At 47.3% G+C, this 23330-nt stretch overlaps 1 long non-coding RNA gene across 1 annotated transcript; it reads left to right on the top strand.

Moving 5' to 3' along the window:
* Positions 1-982: 982 nt before the first annotated feature.
* Positions 983-23075, top strand: LOC132380603 (uncharacterized). Its single transcript, XR_009507819.1, has 3 exons — positions 983-1000; positions 16580-16633; positions 22802-23075. It is a non-coding gene; the product is annotated as an uncharacterized LOC132380603 (long non-coding RNA).
* Positions 23076-23330: the final 255 nt, after the last annotated feature.

Raw genomic sequence — 23330 nt, 5'->3', positions numbered from 1 at the left:
CACTAAATGTTGGAGGAATTTAGCAGATCAGGCAGCATCTAAGGATAGGAAAAATCAGATAGTGGGTAGAGGAGAAAGATACGAGCTGGCAGCCCAGCCTCTTAAAGTGAACCTGAACTCAACGTGATCACTGGGCATTGGAGGAGAGACGTTCACCTTTAATGGGTCTGGAGTTTAATATTCTGGGTCTGTGACAAATAAATCCGTTCTAGGTCCCAGGTACTTAGGGAATCTACAACACATGCCATGTACAGTAGGGAGTGAACTCAGCCCAGCTGGTCCCTGCCTATGTTCAGTTCCACAACAGTCTTTTAAAATCCATCCCTGCCATTCACCTCGCACTCTACCTGTGGTAGCTTACAATTGGTCACCACACTGTGGGTGATGTGGTTTACTGTGGATTTCCTCTATGAATTTCTGTTGACTCCTGAAGTCGAGTTCACTTGGGTTTTGTCCCAAATATTTCTCATTCCTCGGGGCTCTGTGCCAGAGCAGAATATCATAAACTCCTTCTTTCCAGCACTTTTCAACGTTTTAGGTCATTTTCACTGATTTCTGCAAAGTTTAATTTTGCAAAACGTTGAGGCAGCATCTATGCAGAGAGTCGCCGTTTCAGGCCTAGACACTCCACCACGTCTAGACTGTTTATTCCTCTTTAGATGCTGCCTGACTTGCTGAGTATCTCCTGCATTTTGGGTGCTTTGTTCCATAAGCATTTCCAGCAACTTGGGTTTTACCTCTGGATTTGTAAATGGGTTGGAGATTGTCATTTAACACACTGTTGGTACTGAGTATATTGCATGCCTGAACTTAGCTGCTGCGCTTTGAGCCGCCGCTTCCAGATACTTTTAATGGCACCTAACATCCCAGAGTTCTCCGCGCTTCAGAATGCGCCCCCGGGTGAGGCCGCGATCAAATGCGCAGGCGCAGATGCCGCAGTGCGGCCTGAGGAATCGCGCATGCGCTCAGTGGACAAAAGGCTCTGGAAAATCGGCGGCAGGTAGGAACAGGGTCCTGGTCGGAGGTTTATCATCACAGGTGCCCGGACCCGGTCCGAGTTCCCTCCGTCTCACGTTCTGCCCTCGGGCCCCGGGGAGCTTTCGGCTGTTGAGCCAAGGTGCATGCGCATCGCTGGAACCGGGGTCGGTAGGACCATCGGAGATGGGGCAGAATTAGGCCATTTGGCACATCGAGTCTGCTCCGTTACTTTCCCTCTCAGCTCCGATCTCCTACCTTCTCCCCTTATCAGTTCATACCCTGACAAATCAAGAATCTTTCAACCTCTGCCTTCCAGTGATTTGGTCTCCAAAGAATTCCCGAAGAACTTGGTCACAAAGATTCATCACCTCTGGCTGAAGAAATTCCTCCTGATCTCCGTTCTCTGACTGTGTCCACTGGTTTTAGACTCCCTCACCATCGAACTCCACCTGCTGCCTTTCAACATTCGACAGGTTTCAGCGTGATCTCCCCTCATTCTTCTGAATTCCAGTGGTTAGAAGCTCAGACATCAAATGCTCCTCACATGAGAAGCCTCTCAATCCTGGAGTTATTTTTGTAAACCTTCTTTGAACCCCCTGCAATGTCAGCACATCTTTTCTTAGATAAAAGGCTCTAAACTGCTCACAATACATCGTGAGGCATCACCAGTGCTTTATAAAGCCTCAACATTACATCCTTGCTTTTATTTTCTAGTCCTCATGAAATAAATGGTAACATCACATTTGCCTTCCTCACCACTGGCTCAACTTGCAAATTAACCTTTAGGGAATCCTGATGAAGACTTTGCAAATCAGAATTTTGAATTTTCTCTCCATTTGCAAAAACGTAGTCTCTACGCTTTTATTTCTTTTACCAAAGTGCCTGATCAGACACTTCCCAACATTGTATTCCATCTGCCACTTTGTCCATTCTGCTAATCTGTTGAAATCCTTCTGTAGCCTGTACTTCCTCAAGCCACCTGTCCCTGCACCTGTCTTCATATCATCCACAAACTTCGGCATCCAAATCATTGACATATGATGCAAAATGGGCTAATTCCAACACAGAGCCCTGTGGAACACTACTAGTCATTGGCAACCAATTCAGTAAAGGCTCCATTTTTTCCCACTCTCTGCCTCCTGCCAATCAGCCAATGCTGTACCCATGCTACAATCTTTCCTGTAATACCATGGGCTCTTAACTTGTTAAGCACCTTGTCAAAGTCCTTCTGAAAATCCAAGTACACAGCATCCACTGATTCTCCCTACCTATCCTTCTTGATGATTCTTTAACGAATTTGATTAAATTTGTTGGGCAAGTTTTTCCCCTAGGAAACCATGCTGACTATGGCCTATTTTACCATGTGCCACTTTCATGCACCACAGTCCATCCAGGATAGCGGATCCCCTAGTGGGCTCTACCGTGAGCTCCCCTAAAAACAATCTCATAGCCACTCTAGAAACTCCCCCTCTTGGGATCCAGCACCAACCCTGATTTTCTCAATCTGCCTGCGTACTGAAACCCCTCACTGCCCTTTTGATGTCCATTTTCTATCTCCTGTTGAACATTACAGACCAGGTTCTTACATCTGCTGATGTTCAACTTTAATGTGTCTGCAGTTTATTATTCTGGATCTGTGACAAATAAATCAGTTCTATTTTAAACTCTGTCTGGGGTACTTAGTGAATCTGTAACACATCCAGTGTACAGTAGTAGCCAGCTTGTCTGTTCAACAACAATCCTTTTCAGTCTATCCCTGCTGTTCTCCTCTCACTCTCCCCGTGGGTGAAGATGTTTCCCTTGGTTTTCCTGCTGACTGAAGAAGACGACGAGCTGACTGCAGTTATTTCTGACATGTTTTTGTTCCACGAATGTCTGAACCTCCTTATTCCCTGCTCATTTCAAAGTTATGGGTCATTCTCCCTTCTTCCAAAAATCTGTGTCTCACACAGATGGGTTGCCAGAATACATCACGGTCCTCTTGTCAACCTGTAACTGTTACCTGCTCAGTTGAGGAATAACACCAGAGACGCAAAATTACCTCTGAAACGGTTTTTATTCAGAGAGGAGTTCGCAGCCCCACACACTTCGGGCATAAGGTAGCCAACTCCCAATTTGTCGGTTTACGAAGGTCATACTTATACCCAAAAGCAGGGTACTACATTTGCAAATAAGGTTACCAATTGGAATTCATCAATTGATTGGCATAGCTAAGCATGCGAAATACTCAGAATCAGCAAAGGTTAAAGCGTAATACCTAGAATTAATACTGACGCACTTCAAAACACTTGAAATAGGTATCCTCAAAATATCCAAGCATATTGTCTTGTGGTCGCAGGTTCCCTTTTCCTTGTGGTCTCCACGTCTGGCCTGGCACCTTATTTTAGCTACCTCTCCTGACTTCCCCAATGACGTATCTCTCTCTTGTCCTGTCTACGTATTTTGCTACACTTACCCCTCGCCCACCTCCTCTACACGTACCCCTTACCCTCTTCACATTCTCATTCCCTCCTGTGATCATGAAATGATCACTTGTCAAGATCGTGAAAATCCTCTGGTGCAGGTTCGAGGAGTTTGGTGGCCTCGCCGGTTGCCCGTACTACTATCAGTGGCTTAGCCGGCAGCAGGTCCCCTAACGAGGCCATCATGCGGTTTAGGACACATTTAACAATGGCGATAGAGACAAAAATCCCGAAAATACCCATCAGCGCGTAAATAGCCCCATTGATCAACCAGTCCTTCCACGGACTTAGTCCCCTGTCCCCCCCATCCTGCCCAACCTGTTCCTTCCTTGATGGATCCTAACTGTTCATCTATTTTGTTCATGTACTGTGTTATGTTGGCGGTAGCATCGTCTAGCCCCATTATGCATTTGTCCTTTACGATAGCACAGAGCCCTCCCTCCCTGGCGAGGAGGTAATCAAGTGCGTGGCGGTTTGCATGGAGAAGAGCCGCAGTTGGTTAAGGCTGTCAGTGATGAATCTTAATGCCCCCCTGGTGGCGTTCCCGAGGCTCATGAGACCACAGGCCAGATAGTTCCGATTGTGGGCCTCCGTAGCGGCTCCTGATGCCCCCAAAGGGAAAAGGCCAGCTGCCCCGTATCCGGCCACCTGACCTGCAGTTAGGGTGGTCAGGATTCAGTAATCTGCACAGAATTCCTGGGAGACCTCTCTCTTGTACCTCCCAGGCGGGTGGCGTGAGGGACCCCAAGTTCTAGGGCAAGGGACCGCTGTAGGGAGGAGGGTGCCATAGGCCATCGAGGAAGGCTAAGAGTTCTTCAGGAAGTTGGTGGAAATGCTGTTGTAGAAGAAAAAATACCCCAGGAGGGTATACATGGTCTCAGCGCAACCCTCACCCTTTAGGTGTACGGTATCACTCCATTCTGCTGCACCTGCAGGGGCGTACACTCGTTTGGCGCCCCTGCGATACTTAGGTCGTAGGAATACCTGATCGTTAACTCGGAGGTGGGTGCGGTTCCCCTCCCCTCGAAGAAGTTGCACCCCCCTTGGCCAGGGACTGTCTCATGGCAAGAGCAGGAGATCCCTAAGGGGTGCTTGGTGGGGTGACACTCCCTTTTCCCACAGGGCTTGGAGAGGCAGGCGACGTTTTTCGAGACGTACACGTCTGAACATCCCCACCCTGTTCCAAAGAAGCAGTTCTCATATACTCGGTCACCCTTCGGGGGCTTGGGATTCCCCTCCCACCAGAGATCTTTTCTCATCCGCCTGTTGGACGGGGGGATTAAACAGGGGCCGTGGAAGAGTCATAGGTGAGTTCCACCCTCTTTGCCTCAGGCAATGTTTTGCTGGCAGGGGCACATTGGAAGGGCTGATCAACACGGTCCCAGTGCGGGAAAACGGTAAAGAGCGAGGAGACACTGGCGGGGTGGGGACAGCAAACGATGGTTGTAGTGCCATACAGTCGTTTGTGCACGTTTTGGAAATAGTTGCCACTTATAAACTCCGAGGAGGGTCTTTCAAGGGTGGGGCCTTTGGGGAAGCCCCAATCCCTTTTCTGCCTTGAAATGTCCCCCTTCGATCCTTTTAGGGTTTTTGGTTCCTCGTCCACTTGTCCCTCAACCTCTGTCCTATACCCCACTGTCCCTAAAACAATATAGATAACCAGGAGCATCCTACCTCCCATTGCCAGAGCACAATTTCAAAGACGTGACACCTCAAGGAAAAAGGAATTTAAACACACAACAGTTCGATCAAGTCCGTTTATCAGTCCCTTCATTTATCTGTAGTTTCTAGCGGGTCGCTCAGATGAATCCAACATTCTTGTCCCTTCACCTTGACAGCAGAGGGGGTCTGCAGGAGGACCTGGTACGGTCCTTTCCACCGGGCTCCCAGCTTGTGTCGATCCCAGTTCCTTATTAACACCCAACCTCCTGGTTCTGCTCCCTGCCACTCGCCTTCTCTGTCAGGAACGGGTCTTGAGGCTTCTTTCACCCGAGTGTGTAGGGACTTAAGAGACAGAGTTAAATGCTTGAGGTAACACTGCAGTTCCTCGCCCATCATTTGTAGATCTACTTGTATTGGCGGGGGGTTGTGGTCACTGCTCCATGGGGTTCTGTTTGGGCACCCATAAACTATTTCAGCAGCAGTTAGCCCGGTACCGGTTTGAGGAGTAATGCGCATATGATACAGTGCCAGGGGAAGGACTTTAAGCCAATTTAGTCCTGTTTCAAGGGTCAGTTTAGTTAGTTTGTACTTCAGGGTGCCGTTTGCACGTTCCAGGATTCCTGCGGCTCGGGGGTGACAGGCACAGTGGAATTGTTGTTCAATCTTTAGTATTTCGCAGAGTTCTTTGTTTACTTTCCCAATGAAGTGCGGACCGTTATCAGATGAGAGTCTTTGTGGGATACTGAAACGAGGAATAACTTCTTTCAGCAGTATTCGCACTACCGTGGAAGCCTTGTTCGTTGTGGGGAAGGCTTCAATCCATTTACTAAAGACGTCGATTATAACCAAACAGTACTTATAACAATTTACCTTAGGTAACTCGATAAAGTCCATTTGTAATGTGTCAAATGGTCCTGCTGGGGTTGGGGTGCACCCTTTATCACATCTAATAGATTTACCCGGGTTTACTTTTTGGCAAATTAAGCAACCCTTTGCCGGTCTCTCCGCTGCCTCATTCAAACTGAGAGACCACCATGCTTTTAACAACAACATACGCATTCCCTCCTGTCCAAGGTGAGTGTCAGAGTGGAGGTGGTCGACCAGGACAGGCAGGAGAATATCAGGAATACAAATCTGACCTACTGGGGTCTGCCAGAGGCCCGTTGCGTTATTAACAATACAACCATGTTTTTTTCCAACATCAATTTCTGCTGCAGGGGCGCCCCCCTCTAATCGCGCGATGTTGGATATGCCTGGGCTATCAACCGGCTGCCTGACAGGCAGAAGGCATGGGGTCGAATCCACAGTTATTGCTTTAGAGGAGGAGGCTTGCTTGGCTGCCAGGTCTGCTCTGGCATTGCCTTTACTAACGGGAGAGTCATCGGATGAGTGGGAGATAATTTGTGTCCTCCTCACAGGCGTGCTGAGTGTCGCTAGCCAAAAGCAGGTCATCAACGTACTGGCTGAGCGCTGAGTTTTTAGGGAAGGTGAGGTCCTTCAGTTGGCCATAAAGGGTCTGTGGGAAAATAGTGGGGGAGTCCCTAAAGCCCTGGGGAAGTCGGGGCCAGGTGTATTGGCGATCCTGGAAGGTAAAGGCGAATAAGTAGCGTGAATCCTCAGGTGAGGGTATGGAGAAGAAGGCGTGTTGTAAATCTGTAATGGTGAACCAGCGTGCAGCGGCTGGTATCTGGCCCAGAATGGTTGTGAGCTTGGGGAGGGATTATGTCATCAATTGCCCTTAAATCTTGCACAAGGCGCCACTCAGGGCATCCGGGCTTTGGCACCGCTAAAATCAGGGTATTACAGGGTGAAATACAGGGGACCAAGAAGGGGGTAATAAGTGGGTGGACACCCTGAACGGCTTCCGCTTTGAGAGGGAACCGCGGGATCCGGGGCAATCGTGAGTTGGGCTTTACCTGTATCTGGACGGGGGCTACCGGGGTAAGGCCTACGTCGGTCTTGGAGGTTGCCCATATCTGGGGGGGGGGGGTTCACAGCAGGGGTCAGTCGGAGGCTGATGGTGCGGTAGGGTTCCTGAGGTGTCACATCGCTTATTGAAGAAAAGAATGCCACCACTTTTCACTTCCTGCGGGTTTCCCGTTAGGGAAGGGTCGGCCTGCTGCAGCACCCTAAAGATGGCAGGGCCTAATTCCTTAGCTGCATGACCCTCATTTACGCGGAGGGTTATATGAGGGCTTACTCAGAGGACTGCTGCCACAGAAAGTCGGGGATATAGGCGGCTAAGGCTATGCCTGCCTCCACAGTCACAATGGCAAAGACTGAAATCGGGAATTCAGTTCCCAGGTGTGGGGCGAATAAGGCTGCCAAGACTTCTGAGCGTCCCGAAGGGTCGTACGCAAGGGTCACATGGGGAGTGTATGGGGACTCGAGGGTGACTGGTGAGCAGGAGGGGAGGTGGGCGAGGTCCAACGCCCACCATTGCGGGGGAATGTGAAGCCAGAACGCCCAATGGGTAGGAGGTTCGGTCAGGGTGAGACCATCAGTGGTGCAGGTGACGGTGAGATGGAAACGACAGAGAATGTCCCTTCCTGCCAGGTTGATGCCCAAATTGGGGGTCACCGCAATCTAATAAGGGACCCATACTGGTTATAGCGAGTGAGGAGTTCTTCGGTCATCTGGAACTCCCGCACCGGAGCTGACAATCCCGAAAAGGCATGGTGGGGGGCAATCATGGGTCAAGGGCGGAAGGCTCCGAAGGTACAGGCGGGGCAGGATTCGCAGCCCCCCCAGGCGGGGACCTGCTGCTCCTCCTCCTCCTCCTCAGTGTCCTCATTAGGGTCAATTAGGGTCTGCAGCCCAGTCATATCCGGTGCTGGCCTTTTGTCACCAAATTGTACATTATGATCATCAATCCTACGCTGCTCATCATAGATTTCACATAAGGCCTTCAGTACCGGCCAGCCCCTGGGTTTTCCATTACTATCATTGATGGGTATCTTTCTATTTCTTGCATTCACCTCCCAGGAGGTCTGGTGGGAGCGCTCATTAAGTCTGCTGGTCACGGTATACCACGCGTAATTAGATCTTTCCATTTCTGTGAGATATTCTGTCGCCACACCTGTCCCTCTGCTCATTTACAGTTCTCAAGATCCCAGGTTCCCCCTAATGGCCAAAATTCATTCCCCAACTTCTTATTCATCCGCACGCTCAGTCTCCGTAAATCTGTCTCATTTTCAGGGAATTCTTTACACATTTTCCATAACGGTGTATTTGTTCCTGATTTATCCAGAGTCTGGCCCATTTTGGTAACTTACTCTCGCATCCACTTCAGTGTCCTGAACTTCGCGTGGCAGATTTCTGCTCTTAACCACCAGTCTAAGGCAGGATGCGGTTTCCGTTTGATGTTGGGACCAGACCTTAATCAAATTAAATATGTATTGCTCTGGAGCTTCCAACCCCAAACCCCACGCAGGGACTCTAACCCCGCTTCCTATACCAGGGGACTCGAACCCCAAACTATTTTAACCAGGGGACTCGAACCCCAAACTATTTTAACCAGGGGACTCGAACCCCAAACTATTTTAACCAGGGGACTCGAACCCCAAACTATTTAACCAGGGGACTCAAACCCCAAACTATTTTAACCAGGGGACTCGAACCCCAAACTATTTAACCAGGGGACTCGAACCCCAAACTATTTTAACCAGGGGACTCGAACCCCAAACTATTATGTAGTTCTCACCTGTTATCCGTGTCTCCCAACTGAGGTTCTCCGTTTGGTCCATGGAGGCTGTAGGATGGTCAGCCGGAGCCGAAGGGGTCGGAACGAGGAGTCAGAGAGAGAGAGAGAGACCGAGAAAAATCTCTCAGAGGGCCCTTCCGTCTCAACCCGCTCGTACCTGCCCGCCGATCTCTTACACCGGATCCCCGAACTACCAACCGTTTGGCTCCTGGCTGGCTTGCCAAATTGTCAACCTGTAACTGTTACCTGCTCAGTTGAGGAATAACACCAGAGACACAAAATTACCTCTGAAACGGTTTTTATTCAGAGAGGAGTTCGCAGCCCCACGCACTTCAGGCGTAAGGTAGCCAACTCCCAATTTGTCGGTTTACGAAAGTCATACTTATACCCAAAAACGGGGTACTACATTCGCAAATATGGTCACCGATTCGAATTCATCAATTGATTGGCATAGCTAAGCATGTGAAATACTCAGAATCAGCAAAGGTTAAAGCGTAATACCTAGAATTAATACTGACGCACTTCAAAACACTTGAAATAGGTATCCTCAAAATATCCAAGCATATTGTCTTGTGGCCGCAGGTTCCCTTTTCCTTGTGGTCTCCACGTCTGGCTGGCACCTTATTTTAGCTACCTCTCATTACTCCCCCAATGACGTACCTCTCCCTGGTCCTGTCTACATATTTTGCTACACTTACCTCTCGCTCACCCCCTCTACACGTACCCCTTACCCTCTTCACATTCGCACTCTGAAGTCATAATGGAACCATGAGTTGGGTGTTCGATAGAGCAGAGACGGGTCAGCACAGGGCAGAGTTCAGGGCTCTTGACAGTGATTGGTTCTGAGATTTGAGTGATTGGACTGTCATTAAAATTGGTTTTCTTTGAGTTTTTGGCATTTTCTTTCTTGTGGCTCATTGGTGGATGGGTGGTCTTTGTGTGTGAGAGGGAGGGAGGCTGAGGGTTTTGATGCTTCTGTTGCTGTTTTTGCAAACCAGGGATTGTTCTAGTCACTGCTTTTTCTGTGGGGAGGGGTTGGGGATTTGTTGCTATCGTCACTGGTTTCAAGTCAAGTCACTTTTATTGTCATTTCGACTATAACTGCTGGTACAGTACACAGTAAAAATGAGACAATGTTTTTCAGGACCATGGTGTTACATGACAGTACAAAAACTAGACTGAACTACATAAAAAACAACACAGAGGAAAGATAAAACAACTACACTAGACTACAGACCCACCCAGGTCTGCATAAAGTGCACAAAAACAGTGCAGGCATTACAATAAATAATAAACAGGACAATAGGGCAGTAAGGTGTCAGTCCAGGCTTCGGGTATTGAGGAGTCTGATAGCTTGGGGGGGAAGAAACTGTTACACAGTCTGGTCGTGAGAGTCAGTGCCTTTTCCCAGACGGCAGGAGAGTTTATATGAGGGGTGTGTGGGGTCCTTCATAATTCTGTTTGCTTTGTGGATGCAGCGTGTAGTGTAAATATCTGTGATGGTTGGAAGAGAGACCCCGATGATCTTCTCAGCTGACCTCACTATCCGCTGCAGGGTCTTGCGATCCGAGATGGTACAATTTCCGAACCAGGCAGTGATGCAGCTGCTCAGGATGCTCTCAATACAACCCCTGTAGAATGTGATGAGGATGGGGGGTGGGAGATGGACCTTCCTCAGCCTTCGCAGAAGGTAGAGACGCTGCTGGGATTTCTTTGCTATGGAGCTGGTGTTGAGGGACCAGGTGAGATTCTCCGCCAGGTGAACACCAAGAAATTTGGTGCTCTTAACTCTGTGAGAGTTTCTCTACTTCTCTGTGAGAGAGGGTTGTTGTTGCTGCTATCTTTTTCTGTAGGGAAGGGGTGTGGGGGATTTTCTGGTTTTGAACTGAGTTGATGTCTGGTCTTTGTATTTTTTGTGGCTATCTGGAGAAGACAAATGTCAGAGTGGTATTGTACATGCATACTTTGACAATAAAGTGAACCTTTAAACCATAAGAGTACATGATGTGCAGGGAATCTGGGGGCCATGCATATGAATGACGGAGTAGCCACCTTCGGACAGAAAAAATAAATTGACTTTGACTGCTGACACGCACAATGCCCATTACTCCTGGGAGCTTGCTGTGTTAAATTGGCTGGTGAGAAGTTTAAGGGGAACATGAGATGAAACTTCTTTACTCAGAGTGGTGTGAATGTGGAACGAGCTACCAAGACAAGTGGTGTATGTGAGCTTGATTTCAACGTTAAGGGATGTTTGGGTAGGTACATGGATAGTAGGGATATTGAGGGCTGTGGTCCCTCAGATGGTCTTGGCATGGACTATTTGAGCTGAGGGGACTATGACTATTTGACAGAGAGGCTTGTGCACACTGTCAATGGCACTGTTCTTACCCCAAGATCTCTGAGCTTCAGAATCTACTGTCACAGTGGATCAAGCGTGCAGGTGCTGAGGGTCCAGAGTTGTGCCAAAAGGTGAGTATGTGTTCAGTGGGCAGGCTCCAGAAATGGGTGAGATGAACATCCAAGGCACAGCTGAGATCTTAATGTCTAAATCTAAGGATTTGGGACTCAGGAAAAAAAATAGTTCTGCCTTTATCACAAATTAAGAATTTATAATGTATCTTTAAGATAAGTAAGTAATGTGATTTTCTACCCATTGGGTGGACATTGAGACGCAAGTCCAATGTCCAGGACTAACTGATGTCCATACCTCGGTCACTAACGGGAATGGTTGAGATCGAGGCGTTAAATGGATCCAATTTCCAGTGAATTAAGATGCCAATTAGAGCTGCGCCGGATAAACAAAATCCTTGCGTCAATTTTGGTTCTTTAGCAAACCACTTTCGTTGAACATCATCTGATTTTTGGGTCCTCTGCTAAATGAGAACACTTTTTATTTTACTCAGTCTGGGTGTGCAATGATAATGAACTCCTCTGTCTTGGGTAACAAGTGACCCGTAGCATTGACTCCACAAATTTTAACCGTCTCCAATGAGAAAGTCAAAAACATCTCCCACTGACCTTCAGTGCCATTGCCGAGTTCACCACCCTCAATCAGCTCAGGGTCACAGTGACCAGAAAGTCTTCAGGAGCAGCCCTGTAAAATACCTCGTGCTCCTCGGACAACTGTGAGACGTGGTCAGAGTTTTTAAGCTATAGCAATGGACAAAGACACAGTGAGTCACATCATAGATTGACGACAGGCAGTATTGTCCAATAATGATACTGACAGGTAGACAGGCGGGCAATTTGAAGCTGGGTCCAGATGCCTGAACCGTGAACAGATAGAAGATGAGGATTTACTCTCTTAGCTTGGGTTGAGCCTCACTGTAACAGTGTGACGACAGCGATCATGGTCTATATACTATTAAAACTCTCATGCTCTGTTTGTCTGTGACCTCCAATTAGCCCAAACATTGCATTACAGCAGCACTTTTTTTTTTGACTAAGTTGACCTAAAATGCGCCAGCTTACAGAGTACATGCAAAGTTCAGGGTTATATATTAGTATAAAATTGCTCGCTTGTCGATCAACAGGCCCCGCTTTCCACAACCTGAGCCAGCTCCAGCTTTCATGGAAACCCGCGACACGAGACCACGAAGCATGCAAACAGCTTTGCTGTTTCTGCTTCGTATCTTCCATCCAGCATTACGATTAAAAAAAATATGGACAGCCTAATTATGCCACGTGGAAAGAGAAGGGGGGCATTATGGTGAAGAGATGGTGCCAAACGTCGTCAGAAAACGGCAAGAGAGGGAGAGAACAAGAATTGGATGAGGCCAGGGCCGCATGACTCCAGGATCAAACAGTCAGGACAAAAAAAGATGAGAGAAGAGACACAAGAGGAGAGGGCATGCAGTATTCTTTAAGGGTAGCAGGTCAACCAGAAATGTTGACATCAAAAGTGTCCTTCGTTAAACAAGGAGGTGCTATGCATCTCTTCTTTAATAAACTGAGTTTTTCTTCTTTAATTTCCAAAGCACAGCCCATCAGACTGCACTACCTTTCTCTCAAAGGGTGCTCCAACGGGTCACCCCGTTAACTAGCAGACACTAAAGCTGTCTCATCTGAAATGTTGTCCTTCACCCATTGATGCCTTTTGTAAACTTTTTGCAGGATAGAAACGGCACAAGAATTGTGTATGATAATCCCAAACACTGCCACTCGTCACTGCTGCTGTGAATGTCAACTCACCAGCACTTGAATACCATTGATCTTTGAACGTGGCATTGGAGATTATAGCTAGTCTGGTACCACACCAGTCATAGGAGTGATAATCTGGACATGTGTTCAGTGTAGGGGTGCCATTTGAAAGCAACAATTTGGAGATAGACTCTGTCAATTGCCTTCATGTTACTAAAGGAGTGAAGAGATCATTTCCATTGTAACGCCAACGTATCATTGGCACGCCATTGTGGCTGACGAGGCGTTGGATTGAGTAGATGGGGAGAGAGTTTAAATGAAATGAGCAGGGGCAGTCAGCACTTTTAGGGTGTCGTATTTTCCAAGGAGATATTGGATTGTGTGGAGGGAGAGAGTTTAAAAGCAGCGAGTGGGGTAGCTGGCACTTTGCACACCACAGCCCCCCAGGAGACATTTGGATTGCGCATAATTAAGCATCTGGCAAGGTCCAAAAACAAGAACTCGGGTGTAAGCGGAGCAGCAATTAAGTGAGTGGGCTGGTATTGGACAGGGAATTGAGGCTTCAGTGAGGAGAGGCCACAGTGAGGATGCCAGATGAGATGGCGGAATGCTCCTCTTGCGAGGTGACTGAAGGCTGGGAGACATCCGGTGGCCCTGAGGTATTCACCTGCAGCTTCTAACAGGCCAAGTTAAGGAGCTGGAGAACTCAGATCACACGTTTGATGTCTTCTAGTCACCTGGCACCTCAGTTGTAGCCAGTCAATATTTATCATCTTCATCAGGGCTCCAACACTCTCCTCTGTTGTTTCCCATGGCACTCTGGGAGTCATCTCATCAGACCCTGGGCAACTATTAATATAATATTTCTTGAGGTTTTCACTAATCTTCAATGCTACCACTGTATATTGGGACACCACTTTACCCTTCTAATTACTTTAATACTTTCCCAACTCGCCCACATCCACCCTTACTATGCTCCCCATTCTTCAGTGTTTCTGACACTTTCCCTAGTCTTTCAGTCAATGTCTCTGACATCCCTTGTCCTTCCCCTTACAGAGAAACAGTGACCCTGAACTCTCGCTACTTCGCCCTTAAACACCTACTGCCTCCCAAATGTAGATTTACCTGCAGGTACCGTTTCCCCACCCATACTTGGCAGGTCCCGGTTAATGGGAGGTTGGGGGTTGTACAGTGAATGTTGGGGCCCTGGGGAGTTGTGGAACCTAGGAATCCAAGTGCAGATTTTGCTGTAAGTGACACTATGTGTAGAGAAGGGAAGAAGGCATTTGGCATGCCAGCCTTTATCAGTCTCAACACTGATTATAGTGGGAAGTTATGTTTCAGTTATAACTTATGGTCTTGTGGAAACAAGACTTTTGGCCTACTATCCACGCTATTGTGTTGCCCAGTGGGCTAGTTCCAATTGTCTGCATTTGATCCGTAATCCTCTAAAGCTCTCCTCTCCATGTGCTTGGCTGGTTTTAAAGTGTTGCCAATACCATAAATCCAGCCAAAATCCTGGCAAGCCTCTTCTGTAATCTTTCTATTTTATTACAACAGGGTGAACAAAACTATACATAAACACAAGAAATTCTGCAGATGCTGGAATTCCAGGAACAACACACACTACAAAATGTTGGAGGAATCTAGCAGATCAGCCAACATCAATGGAGAGGGAAAATTCAGTTGACATTTTGACTCTTCACCCGGACTGGAACAGAACGGAGAAGCCACATTCGGATGGTGGGGGGATTGGGAAGGAGACAAGCTGGCCAGTCCAGTGATGGGTGAAGCCAGGTGATTGGGAAGGTGGATGAGGGTGTGAGAAGCTCTAAGGTCACGCGTGGGAAAGGGCTGAAGATGAAAAGGGTTCCCAGCTACGCCTGCCTTCTTGTTGGCTACATGGATCAGTCCTTCTTTCAGGCCTTCACTGGTAACGCCTCCCAGCTCTCTCTGTGCAACACTGATGTCTGGTTTGGTGCTGCTTCATGCACTCGTGCTGAGCTCATCAATTTTGTCAACTTTGCATCCATGTTCCACCCTGCCCTTATATTCACTTGGTCCATCTCTGACTCCTCTCTCCCCTTTCTAAATCTCTCTGTTTCCATTTGGGAGGCGGACTGCCTAGTAGTGATATCTTTTATAAGCCTACGGAATCTCTCAGCTGTCTTTCCCATACCTCTGCCCACCCTGTCACTTGTAAAAATGCCATTCCCATTTCTCAGTACCTGTCTCCACCTGACCTGTTCTCAGGAGGAGGCTTTCCAGAACATCTAAAATGTCTTCAAAGAATGGAGTTTCCTATTCTCTGCCATTGATGCTGCCCTCAGATGCATCTCCTCCATTCCCCAAACATCGACTTCGTTCCATCTTCCTGCTGCTGTAACAGCAATAGTTTCCATTGTTCCATTTCACGATTAGCTGAATCCAACACACCATTCTGCCCTCTTCAAAGGGATCCTACCACAAAACGCACCTTCCCTCTCCACCCCACTCTCCGCTTTCTGCAGGGATCTCACTCTGCGCCATTTCCCTGTCTATTCGATCCTCCTCACTGATCTCCCACCTGGCATTTATCCCCACATAAGCTGGAGTTTGAACGGGTATGAGGAGAAATGAAATTGGGGCTGAGAATGAAGTGGATCAGCCATGATGAAAAGGCGAAGTTGACTCAGTTGTTTTCCTATATCTCATGGTCTAAATTTATTATATTATCCAAGTACATATATGTCACTATAGGAGATTCTGCAGATGCAGGAAATCCAGAGCAATGCAAACAAAATGTTGGAGGAACTCAGCAGGGCAGTTGGCACCTTTGGTAATTAATAAACAGTGGCTGTGTCACTTCATCAGAAGTGGAACGGATGATGAAGATGATGGCTGGAGGGGAAGGAGGACACAGGTGAAGACAAGGATGGGGGGGAGGGAGGGATAATGTAAGAAGCTGGGAGGTGACGGGTGGAAAAGGCAAAGGGCTGGAAGAGAAGGAATGTGGTAAGAGAGGAGGGTGGATTATGGGAGAAAGGGAAGGAGGAGGGTCACCAGGTGATAGGTGAGGGGAAGAGTGGGGCATTGAAGAAGAGGGAAGGGAGAGGGTAAACCAGAAGTTAGAGAAATCGATGTTGATGCCATCAGGTTGGAGGCAACCAAGATGGAACATGACAACCTTGGCTCATCAGTAAAATATTCTGAGGGCTCTAAGCCTTTTGGGGGTTTTTTTATGTATTGATACAATTCATGATTTTCAGTGTTATAGTTTGGTTTTGTCTAATTTACATGTAAGTTGCAATTGTCCTTGGATACTTACATAAGAAATAGGAGCAGGATTAGGCCATCGAGCTTGCCCTGCCATTCAGTAAGAACATGGCTGATCTGTCCCTAAACTCAGCTCCATCTACCTGCCTTTTCCCCACAACCCTTAACTCCCTTACTACGTAAAAACCTACATAACTGTTTCTTAAATATATTTAGTGAAGAACGGATATATTTAAGATTAATTCTCCTCGGGGCTTTGGAGGTGTACAACTAAGTTTCTTTGGACTTCTGTCTCTTGTCAGAATGTTTATTTGTGAGTTTGTCAAGAGTCTGGGGTGTTATTAGCTGAGCTTTCACCATTTGTTTTGACCTTTAGGTCTCGGTCGCCCTGACCCTTGCCTGGTGAAGTGCCGTCCAAGTATCCATCCTCGTAAGTTCTACTGTTTTGTTTTGTATCCTTTGTTAATAAAATAGGAAGTTTTGTTTAACCCTTCCAAGCCTTCCTGTGATCCTGCGCGTGGGTCTGAAGATGCGAAGTGACTGCGATGCAGCAGGATTCGATTTTCAGCCAGCTCTGGCCACCTGAGCCACGGAAGTCGGATCAGGTTTCTGAGCCCCTGTGTTTCGGGATAGGGGAGAATTCTGAAGTGCTCTGATTTCACCTCATCTATTCCCCTGGAACCCCCCCCCCCCTAGGGTATCCGTGGTTGTCGCCGCATAGCCCTGTGATAGACTGGTCTTATGGCGGTATCCAGGGCTGGGCTTCCAGCTGTAATAAGATGACTCCCAGAACCTTCCCGAGTTCCCGGGAGTCTGTCACCCGTGTTTCCTAGTCGACTTCCGACATACCCAAGTGTGCGACCCATGATCATCTCAGAAAAGTACCCCCCCTCCCCCCCACCAGTATTCCAATATAAAATGGCCGACCTGGTGATGCAAGCCAAGAGTCAATGAACCGTGAATAACGGCTGTCCGCAGTACGATCAAGTAATTAGAAGTAAATCAGGGAAGATTCGACACTGATATTCCCAAGTTTGTGAGCTATAATGATCTCAGAAATCCCCTCCCTTCCCCTTCCCACCACCTCCCAAGTTTTCCAACCTCCTGGGGTTTTTAGTAAACAGATGACAAGCATACTACCAACCCATTGGGTCCATGATGTGCCATAGAGATATTGCCAGGGACATGTCCACTACAAGGGAGACTCTTTTCCCCATCAGGACTTGAAAGACTGTCCATGGAGCAATATATTCAAGAGGAATTCACTTTTTGGGGGGGTTTTTGGGACCCTCCATTTCTCCAGCAAGAGCAGGGTTAATTTTTGAAACCAAAAACACGGGACCTGAGACTTTACCTAGATTACAGGGGCTTAAACAAAATAACGGTTAACAATCGCAACTCCTTGTCTCTAGTTAACAGCATTTGAATTGTTGCGTGAGGCAACTATTTTCACAAAACTGTACCTGAGGAACGCTTTGAGTTTATCTCGTATTCATGAAGGAAGCAAGTGGGAAGACATCCAACAGGTTATTATGAACGCAAACACGATGAAATCTGCAAATGCTGGAAATTCAAGCAACACACACAAAGTGCTGGTGGAACACAGCAGGCCAGGCAGCATCTATAGAGAGAAGCACTGTCGACGTTTCGGGCTGAGACCCTTCGTCAGGTTATTATGAATACTTAGTGATCACCTCTCCAGCTGTCATTCAGACATTTATTAATTACGTTCTGAGGGAAATGCTTAACAAGTTCATGTTTGTGTACCCCAAAGATATTTTGGTCTTCTGAACTCCTATGAGGAACATGTAAGGCAGGTTCTTCAGGGTCTGTTAAAGAATCACCTGTTAGTGAAAGAAGAGAAGAGTGAGTGAGCTCCACATCCCCATGGTTTCTTCTTGAGGATTTGTCATCTCCCAAGGAAATCTTCCAATGGACCCTGAAAAAAAAACATGCAGTGTGAAACTTGCCTCCAGCTACTTCTGTTAAACAACCTCAAAGGTTTTTATGGTTTGTAAACTTTTGCAAGTTTACTCAAAACTTTAGCTCCCATAATTGTGTTTTTTTTTTCATTTAAAACAAATGTACAATTTAACCCTGTGCCCAAAGCTCAATCTCAATATTATCACCTCCTCCCTCCTCTTCTTTCCTGCATTCCTTTACCATCCCACTTCTTTCTGGATATTATAAAGATGTCCTCCTGTTGTCTCTTCATCCCATTGTTTTCTTCACTTTTACTGATTTCACGTGAATAATGTTTTTCATTTCTTCTTTCCTGTAATTTATATGATTGTCCTATTCGCTAGTCTGGTTTTCTCCTTCACTACTTCATTCCCTGGAATCCACATAAAACACAGGTGGAACCCCAACATTTCCCGTCTAAATAAGGTTTGTATCATCTCACGCATCCTCTGAAAGGACCACAACCTTGTTCTGGTTTGGAGACTTGCATGCCTCAATGACCCAGAGAGCCAAGTTGGCTGGAGTCAGGGCTTTGTCCTTTGACTCTTGGTAGGGTCACCCAAGTCAGACGGGTCGAAGGGTACAGGATAGGCTGGCCCTCTGGGTTCAGGGGTTCAGCTCACTGAGTACTAAAACCAAGATTGTTACCAAAACAAGAAATGAAGAATCCTTCTACATCTGAGTGCGACAGTATTCCCGCGTCTCCGCCGGGGACTTGCAAAACTGGCAGTAGTGAGCACTGAGAGGAAGCTGCTGACATGATGAAGGAAACCTCGAACACTGCCCCCTATTGGAGGGCATTCGTTTGTCTCCCCTAAACTCCAGCAGTGGGGGATGCAGTAAGCCTCACACTAACAAGTGCTCTAGCCGCTGAATGTAAGTCTTTTAGTGATTTCTGTGCTTCAATAAGAGAATATTACAACTCTTATCAGTCACCCACGGCAAAGCGAATAGTACAGCTGTCATTTCACCTGTATGCACCGAAATATCATCCTTTATTCTCACCTGTTTTTAAATGTTAAATCAGGCATTATGAATCTCAGACAGGAAAAAAAAATAAATATGGGGCAAACTAGCCAATAATATAAAGCAGAATTTTTGTTCAGTTATTTGAAGGATAAAAGGGAAGTGAGAGTTGATATTGGACTACTGGGAAATGATGCTGGTGAGGTAGTAATGGGGGGACAAAGAAATGGCAGATGAACTTAATGAGCACTTTGCATCAGTCTTCACATTAGCAGTGTCAGAGGTCTGTGAGTGCCATTGCTATCACAAAGGAAAACATGCCAGGCAAACTCAAAGGTGGATAAGTCACCTGGACCAGATGGGCCACATCCAGAGTCTCAACAGATTGCTGAAGAGAGAATGGATGCATTGGCCATGATCTTTCAAGAATCACTTGATTCTGGCGTGGTCCCGGGGCACTAGAAAATGGCAAATGTCACTTCGCTCTTCAAGAAGGGAGGAAGACAAAAGAAAGGAAAGCATCGGCCAGCTAGCCTAATGTCAGAGGTTGGGCAAGTGTTAGAGTCCATTATTAAGGATCAGACTTCGGGGTACTTGGAGACTAATGATAAAAGAAGTCAAAGTCAGCATGGTTTCTGTAAGGGGAAATCTTGCCTGACAAATCTGTTAGAATTCTTCAAGGAAGTAACAAGCAGGGCAGTAGGTGTCATTTACTTGGATCTTCTGAAGGCGTTTGATAAGGTGCGGAACATGAAGATGCTTAACAAGATAAAAGCCTATGGCATTATGGAAAAGATACGTCATGGATAGAGGAATGGCTGACAGGCAGGAGACAGCGAGTGGGAATAAAGGAGGCCTTTTCTGATTGGATGCCGGCGACTAGTGGTCTTCCTCAGGGGTCAGTATTGGTACCGCTACTTCTCACATTGTTTGTCAGCGATTTGGATAATGGAATTGATGGCTTTGTGGCAAAGTCTGCAGATGATACGAAGGTAGGCGGAGGGGTTGGTAGTGCTGGGGAAGCAATGCGATTGCAGCAGGACTTGGGCAAATTGGAAGAATGGCCAAAAAAGTCGCAGATGGAATACAGTGTTGGGAAATGGATGGTAATGCATTTTGCTAAAAGGAACAATAGTGTGGACGACGATCTAGATGGGGAGAAGGTTCAAACATCAGAGGGACTGGGGACTGCAAGAACGTTACTTTACAGTTTGACTCTGTGGTAAAGAAGGTAAATGCAATGTTGGCGCTTATTTTAAGGAGAGTAGACTTTAAAAGCAAGGAGTTAATGCTGAGGCCTTCAAGACACCAGTCAGGCCACATTTTCATATTGTTAACATCTTTGGGCCCCATATTTCAGAAAGGATGTGTTGTCATTGGAGAGAGCCCAAAGGAGGTTCACGAGGATGATCCTGGGAATGAAGGGGTTAACACGTGAAGAGCGTTTGGGAGCTTTTGGGCCTGTCCTCACTGTAAATTAGAAGAAAGTGGGGGATTCTCATTGAAACCTACCGAATGCTGAAAGGACTAGATAGGGTAGATGTGGAGAGGATGTTTCCTATGGTGGGGGTATCCAGAACTAGAGGTTCAAAATTGAGGGGCGACCTTTTAGAACAGAAATAAAGAGGAGGTTTTTTTAGCCAGGGAGTAGTGAATCTGTGGAATGCTCTGCCACAGGCTGCGGTGGAGGCCAAGTCCATGGGTATATTTAAGGCAAAAGTTGGTCGTTTCATGATCAGTCAGAACATCAAAGGATATGTCGAGAAGACAGGCGTATGGGGTTGAGTGGGATCCGGAATCAGCCATGATGGAATGATGGAGCGGACTTGATGGGCCGAATGGCCTGGTTCTGCTCCTATGACTTATGGTCTTCAGTTGCAATTGGCCTTGGACATTTCCAACTAATTCTCCTCGAGACCTCGCAGGTGTCCAGTTACCTATCCTTGGACTTTTGTCCCTCACCAGAATGTTCACATGAAAGCTTGTCAAGAGTGTGCAGTTGTGCACTTAATTCTTCACGCCCGGAGTGTATCGAATGGGGAAGAGCTAATATCTTCAGGCTCTCGGTCGTCCTGATCCTGGCCTGGCGAAGTTCCGGCAGGGTTGCTGCCAAATATCCAATAACTTGTCGTTTCTATTGTTTTGTTTCGACTCTTTTGTTAATAAAGTTCCAGCTTGTTTAATCCTTCTGAGTCTGTGTGTGATTCTGCGCTTGGGTCCTAACATGCAGCGTGATGCAGACCAAGAGATAACGCTCCTTATTCAGGCAGAAGAGGAGTCCGTGGGCCGACATGTCACACAACCGGAATGGGAATTCCAAAATGGTTGGCCTCCGGGAAGTTCCGCTTTTTTTGCGAATGGAGCAAAGACGCCAGCAAAGAGGTCCCCCGATTGACTTCGGGTCTCACCAACGTTGAGGAGGCCAGACGACCCTAACAGTTTCGCAGGCAAAGCGTTGCCTCTGTTTGGAGGCCTGAATGGACGTGAGGGAGGTGGTGAATGGGCAGGTAGGACTTCGGCCACTTGCAGGGATTTGGTAGGCTGAATGGACGAGGAAATCACGGAGGGGGATATCCCCGCAGAAAGCGGAGATTTGGGCTGGAGGGAGGTAAAGATATGCGTGGGGGTAGCGTCCCGTTGAAAATGACGGAAGTTGCCCAGAATGATGCGGAAGGTGAGGACAAGTGGGACTCCAGCCCTGTCAAGGCGGCGGGATAAGGTCGGCGGGGATGTCGGTGAGGACGGCCTCAATGGTGAAGGGGAAGGGAAGGAAGATATTTGGATGTCCCGGTAAAGAAAGCCTTATCGTGGGAACAGATGCAGTGGATTACAGCGAATGCAGTAGAACATGAAACGGGTTGGGAAGAGTCCAGATAACTGTGGGAATTGCTAGGTTTTTAAAAGATTTCGGCGGACAGTTTGTCCACGATGAGAGCGAGAACAGGGAGAGGGGTCAGAAATGGACCAAGTGAAATTAAGGGCAGGATGGAAGTTGGAGGCAAAGTTGATGAAATTGATGGGTTGAGCATGGCGCACGAAGCAACACCAATGCGGAAAGAGTTGGGGAGCGTTTCCAGTCAAAGCTGAGAGCATTGACTGCTCCACGGAGCCAGCACAAACGCAGGCATAGCTGGGGACCATGCGGGTGCCATGGCTACTGCATCTTGAGTTTGGAGCAAGTGATTTTCGCAAATAAAAATTGCAGAGGCGCTTTATGTTTATGAAGAACCTGTAACAATTCATTTCTTGAACTCCAAACACTGACACAAAACGCGGTTCAACTGCTTTACGCACCGCGTCATCACGCCAGACCAGCTTCTTAAAAGTGAACCCGAACTCAAATGTGATTACTGAGCACTGGCGGAGAGATGTTCACCTTCAATGGAACTGGGGTTTAATACTTCGTGAGAAATACATCAGTTCTATTTTAAACTCTGTCCCAGGTGCTTGATGAATCTACAACGCAAAGTGTACAATAGGGAGGGAACTCAGCCCAGCTGGTCCCTGCCAATGTTTCCGTTACGCAACAGTCCTTTTAAATCCACCTCTACCGTTCATCTTTCACTTTCCCGATTAAAATTGATTACAATTACACTTTGTCCCAAATATTTCTCATTCCTTTGTGCCAAGGCACAATATCATAAACTCCTGTTTCCCTTTTCTTTTCAAGGTTTTGGGTCATTTTCACTGATTTCAAACGGTTGCTGGAGTACACCACCCTGCAGTGCGTACAGGTGAATGGTCGAAACCAAAGAGGGACCACCACAAGACGGAGCTATCGAGCTTCAGAGGAGGAGGGCATCAGCCCAGAAGGATGTGGTTACAAATGAAAGATCAGCAAAATTTGGAACCGTGGTTTACTGAAAAAATAATGAAGTTTATTTCTGAAAAACGCTGAGCATCTGTGTAGAGGAATACGTACACAACGCTGGAAGAACTCAGTAGGTCAGGCAGCATCCGTGAGAAAAGAGTAGCCAACGTTTCGGGCCGAGACCCTTCATCAGGAATGGGGGGGGGGGGGGAAGAGAGGGCCGAAGCCCAGTCATAGAGATAGAGGCGCCAGGTGGAAAACCAATCAGAGGAAAGCTAAAGGGGGAAGGGATAAGCATTAAAGAACTGCAGAGATAAAGAAGTAGAAAGTTGAAAGGGGAGAGAGGCAGAGGGGGAGGGGAAGGGGAGGAGGGGAGGGGGAAGGGGAG

This window comes from Hypanus sabinus, chromosome 24, assembly GCF_030144855.1.
Source record: "Hypanus sabinus isolate sHypSab1 chromosome 24, sHypSab1.hap1, whole genome shotgun sequence".
Lineage (NCBI taxonomy): Eukaryota > Metazoa > Chordata > Chondrichthyes > Myliobatiformes > Dasyatidae > Hypanus > Hypanus sabinus.
The sequence above is the reverse complement of the archived record's forward strand: the minus strand, read 5'-3'. Positions and strand labels throughout refer to the sequence as shown.